This window comes from Sinocyclocheilus anshuiensis, unplaced genomic scaffold (assembly GCF_001515605.1).
Source record: "Sinocyclocheilus anshuiensis isolate Anshui unplaced genomic scaffold, SAMN03320099.WGS_v1.1 scaffold1804, whole genome shotgun sequence".
Taxonomy (NCBI): domain Eukaryota; kingdom Metazoa; phylum Chordata; class Actinopteri; order Cypriniformes; family Cyprinidae; genus Sinocyclocheilus; species Sinocyclocheilus anshuiensis.
This window is the reverse complement of record NW_015555844.1, coordinates 209,324-215,311: the sequence shown is the minus strand read 5'-3', so window position 1 is coordinate 215,311 and position 5,988 is coordinate 209,324. Positions and strand designations below refer to the sequence as shown.

General features: G+C 36.1%; 1 pseudogene; it reads left to right on the top strand.

Moving 5' to 3' along the window:
- The first annotated feature begins 279 nt into the window (after nt 1-279).
- On the top strand, nt 280-5,335 carry LOC107675595 (E3 ubiquitin-protein ligase TRIM39-like; annotated as a pseudogene).
- Nucleotides 5,336-5,988: the final 653 nt, after the last annotated feature.

Genomic DNA, 5,988 nt, shown 5'->3' with positions numbered 1-5,988 from the left:
ACCTGTGGGACCACTGAAGAATTAAGCCCACATTATTGGACAGTGCTTTTTTGACAGTAACTGACAGTTGCTTTTGACTGTAAAGGGTATTGAGCTCTAATTAAACTAATCCTCACCCGGGGATCAGCTGGGATCGGCTTGCAATCCGCAGTCCCTCTGTGGCAGCTCCCCGGTTCTGTTCTTGAAACCTCCACTTGCCACTTGATTCATCCTGAAGTCCCGAGCCGCCCGCCTCCTCTTTGGCCCCTTGCAAGCTGCAGATTCTGCAAAGGTGCTACAATGAGGAGCAAACTGTGCTGTCAGGCTCCATTAATGGCCATCATTAGCATCACACTCAAGAGTCAGTGGCTCTGCTGGCTAAGCCCTCTGTGTCAGTGGGCAGGTTTCAATTGGCCAGGATATGGGACATATTTCACTGCAGTGGGGCATTAGGCCTCCTGGTTCTGTGGATTCTGGATTAGACATCCATTTTTTTACTTAAAGATCTTATGGTTAAAACATTTGGAGGCTTTTAATACTTTTGCTGTGAAAATGCTACATGAAATATTTTGAGATAATCTAATTTAAACCTAGAAATAAACTAGATTTTAGGGTTTCAAAACATTTTAAACAAATGTTATAGCATAACATGAATATGAAATATCTAGGTCACTAATTTCAAGATCACTATTCAGGTTTTCAAGTGCTGCTGTCAATAAAACAAAAGAGAGACCATATATATATATATATTCACTTTTCACTCAAATAGTTTTGCTGGTTATATATTTTTTATAATTAATTTTTAAAATAACAGATACTTTTTTGCATTTTTACTCGTGATCATAAACTTTTAGAACCCATAGTATAACACATTTTACATAAATTTAAATTTATATAAAAAGAAAAATATTTCTGTAACAACAAAGCATGCCAAAATTGACCTATAGACCTACTTTTTTCATTCATTCATTCATTCATTCATTCATTCATGTAAGGGGATATCAATAGCCTTCTATAAATCTCCACTGCATTTGTTCAGTAACATCTGAAAGAGGATTGTCAGCTGACATATGGGTCTATTCATACCAGCGGCCAACAAACGTTTGAACAAGAGGTGGAATTTAAACAGTTGGACAATAAAATCTGCTTTAAAGGACTGGAGCATATGGTGTGGCCTCATTGGCTGTAGAGGAAAAAGTTTAATTCACAACTTCGATATGTTTAATGATACAGTATGGTGCAGTTTTGCTCCATTTGAAGACTTGAATCATGCTTTCCTCTAGTGATATTGTTCAAATATGTTCATTTGTGAATTGTACTTTTTGGTATGAAAGCCTTTCCACAGCTTTAGAGGAATTAAGCACAAATGAAACCTTAAACAGAAAGAGATAACTGTTATTGAAAGTATTTCATCATCAAAAGCACCAGTATTAGATTAGTGGCAGGCAAGAGCCCATGTTCTGAATGCAGGGGCCCCAAGTATTAAAGCAGCACTATGTAACTTTTTTCTGTGTTCAAAATTTGCAAAATGTATATAGTGAGCGAGTACACCATGAATTCATCTTCCAAACGGCGTTTTTGTCTTATTCCGAATCACTACGGTACACTTATAATAAGTACTTATATTTGGACTATTGTAGCCTGGTCGGGTCGTCACCGCTGCGGAGTAACACATACCTGCGTGAATCGCCATAGACATAAACTTAGAGAAGTAGCTCCGGTTGGCATGGTCTTCCGCGGGATGTGTGCAGTTCTGTTTATTAACCGCTAGAGCGCCAAAAGTTACATAGTGCTGCTCTAAGCAAGGGGAAAAACAGAGTTCAGAGATCTTGGGTTTACACTGACACCTCCTGGTGAGAATAAGGCATCACACAGGAGCGCTTTTGGTTACAGGTGCCATTGTAGAAATGGCCTGATTTCAGGACAGAGTGATAAAGTGAGTAGAATTTTGGCATAACATTTTCTTAAGAAAACTATAAGGAAAAAAAATAAGGTCAAAATGAGGCAACACATCATGTAGAACAAAACGACTTCATTAATCTAGACCAGTGATGTGACAACATATATATTTTTTAGAAGTAATAATTATCAATTGAAATATTAATTATTTTGTTAAAAATAGTTTGCATAATGTTTTTAATTAGGACAAAATAACTCTCAAAAAATCCCTCTTTCTTTTTCTTTCCGTCTCTAACAAAAGAGAAAGAAAAACACCTTAAATTGTGTGATAAAGTTTAACATATGAAATCATTTCACACTATGAGGTATAAAGTCAAATGAGAAATAAAGCTGCAATTGTGAGATTAAATATAAATGTGAAAATATGAGATTAATATGTAACATGAAAAACATACAAGTAAATTTGCCATAGATAAAGATAAAAAAAAAAAAGAATTAGATGCTGTTTATTGTAACTTTCAGTTCTTGGACTAAATAACTGTGTAGAGTTTACATACTTTTATCTCAATTTTAAATGTTGATTGAGTCAATAAATAGTAATAATGGTATATTCAAAGGTGCAATTGTATGGAGTTGCAATTGTGATATACGGAATGCAAATGTGAAAATATGAGATAAATATGTGATATGAAAAATATAACATTTGCCATAGATAAAGATTTCACTACAAAAAAAGTCATAATAAGATGCCACCTTCAGTTCTTGTACTGTACTTGTACTATACTGTAAAGTATCGATTTTATTTACTGATATATTAACCTAATGTGTAAGAATTGCATACGTTTATCTCATTTGAAATATTGACTGAGTATAATTGACAATGCATTTATCTTATAATTTAACCCTAACCTATGTTTAATTTAACTATTTACATTTAACCCTTTACATTTAACTCTAACAACTTTTTTTCTGTTCAGATCCAGGAGAAAATGCTGTATTAAATTATAAAATCCACATTTCAGCTCTGACATCCTCCAGTGGTGCTGTAAATGAGGAGTCTCCAAGTTCTATGGATCTGGAAGTGTTGACTGATCCAGTCTCCACTGAAAAATGCCTGAAAGAAAGTCAGCACTGCAGCTGCTCAGTGTGTAAATGGAAATACAGTCAAATATCGGACAACACCAGCCAGTTTGTGCTAAATGTTGGACAAGTTGTCTGTGATGTCTATGAAGAAACAAAGATGAAAGCCTTGAAGTCCTGTCTGGTGTGTCAGATCTCTTACAGTGAAACTCACCTGGATCTTCATCAGAAAGTCCTGAGCTTAAAGAAACACAAACTGATGGACCCTGTGGAGAATATAAAGGACTGTATATGCCAGAAACATTAGAGACCTTTGGAGCTGTTCTGTAGAGATGATCGGACGTATGTGTGTGTTTTGCACTGATGGAGACCACAAGACTCACAACACTGTTCCTCTAGAGGAGGAGAGTAAAGAGAAGACGGTATGAGAAACTAGCGACATTAAAAACACTTTAATAATCTGTTTTTAATAACAATTAATTAAATGTGTCTGTGTGTTCCGGTTTGTCTATAGACTCATATATGATGAAGACACAGAAAGACGTGCAGCAAATGATCCAGGACAGAATCAAGAATATTCAAGACATCAAACACTCAGCAGAACTCAGAAAAGTGAGAGGATATTGAATATTAGATGGGTAATGTTTTGATTTGCCTTAAAAAATAAATCAGATTTTTTTTAAAGTAATACTGTATTTTTAAGAGAAGCACAGAGCGAGAGAAAGCAGCCAGTGTTGAGCTCTTCAGTGATCTGATGCGCTCCATTGAGAGATGTCTGGCTGAGCTGCTGGAGATGATGGAGGAGAAGCAGAAAGCAGCAGAGAAACAGGTCATTCAAGAGCTGCAGCAGGAAATCACTGAGCTCAAGATGAGAAACACTGAGCTGGATCATCTCTTACACAGTGAGCATCACCTCCAGCTCCTACAGGTCAGTGTCTCTCTGTCTGCTCTCATCACAGGACAACACTCACACTCCTCATGCTGAGGGATTTCTCCTCTCTCCTGCTGTAGATTGATCCATCCCTGTGCAGTCCTCCACACACCAGGAACTGGCCTGAGATCAGTATGAACACTGATGTGAGTGTGGAGACTCTGAGGAGAGCTCTGACTCAGCTGCAGGAAACTTTAGACCAGAAACTCAATCAATCTGGTAGGTCAATGTAAATACAGCACACAACATTTCTTTTGACAGCAGTCATGCTTTATCTAGGGAAATATTATAGCTGCAGAGGTCACAAATGCTCACCAAGGCTGCATTTAATTAATCAGCAATAGTTAAATGTAATATTGTGAAATATTATTGTAATTTAAAATGACTGCTTTCTATTTTTATACATTTTATAAAGTAATTTATTCCTGTGATGACAAAGCTGAATTTTCAGCAGCCGTTGTTTCCGTCTTCAGAGTGACATGACCGTTCATGATATGTTGTATAATATAATATCTCATAATTCTATTATGCTGGTTTGGTGCTCAAGAAACATTTAATCATTATCAATGTTGAAAACAGTTTTGCTCACGATTTTTTGTTTGTTTTAATTTTTGCTAAATAAAAGTATTAATTATGTGACAACAAACTAGCATTTGGATGTTGGTTTATCCACCCTTGTTGATGTTTTATTATTATTTTCCTCCACAGTGTTAAGGGTGATGCAGCATTATACAGGTAAAATGTGCCATTTGTACTTTTCTCTGACATTCAGAGACACAGATACACATATGACAGCTGAACATATAATCACTTGTACCAACTATTTTTTGTTAAATATTAAACACATCTAAATCTTTGTATTGTGAAGATTCATATTCTCTGATCTCTCTCTTAGTGGATGTGACTCTGGATCCTGATACAGCTCATCCAATTCTCATTCTGTCTAATGATGGAAAACAAGTGAGACATGGAGACATTAAACAACAGCTCCCAAACAACCAAGAGAGGTTTGATCACTATCCTGGTGTCCTGGGAAAAGAGGGATTCTTGTCAGGGAGATTTTATTTTGAAGTGCAGCTGAAGGGAAAGAGTCAGTGGAATTTAGGAGTGGCCAGAGAATCTATTAACAGGAAGGGAAAGATCAGAGTGAGTCCTCAGGATGGATTCTGGGTTGTGGCTCTGAGGAGTGGGAATGTATATTGGGCTTGTGCTGATCCCTGTGTTTATCTCTCTCTGAGAGTGAAGCCACAGAAGGTGGGGGTGTTTGTGGATTATGAGGAGGGTCTGGTCTTCTTCTATGATGTGGAGTCCAGATCTCATATCTACTCTTTCACTGGTCAGTCTTTCACTGAGAAACTCCATCTATATTTTTGTCTGTTTAGTAAAGGGGATAAAGGTCAAGACTCTCCCCCAGTAATCATCTCACCTGTTCTCTACACTGAATGAATTTTCTTTGCGAATTCATTTGACAGAGTTTTACATTTCATGAAGAAGCCATTATGTTGATGATATCCTTGTGCCTAGAAATAATGTTTTGTATCAGGATTATGTACTTTTGTTGTCCATGTATTTGTATGTTTTCACAATACATTTTTTAAAGCAGCTTTACAGAAAGTCATGATGTTAATGTTTATAATAACAATATCTTTATGCCCTTATAGTCGCATTTAGCAGATTAGAGCTTGGGTGACAATATAGTTTACATGGTCAGTATTGTTGTAGTTACTACAATCAAAGACTGTAAACACAGTAAAGTGTAAAGATTTTATATACTGTAACTTAACAGATACTTTATTGAATGGATTTTTGAATGGGTGGATGCTCTTTTCCGTTATTTTGTTTTTCTTTCTTTTTGGGGGGAGGGGGGGTTTGTAAACAACAGTGAATGTTCTTTTGTTTCTTTCCTTATTTTTCAAACAATTTATTATTTATGCATTTTTTTTTTAAATGTGTTACTTTTACATTCCTGAACATCAACCCGTTTACAGAAAAAAAACAATAAATTGTTTATTTGTGCAATTATATATTATTTACCACCACGACCACATAAGCAGCAACCTGAGCACAGCTTTTTTTTTTTTTTGCTTTTTTTTGGGGGG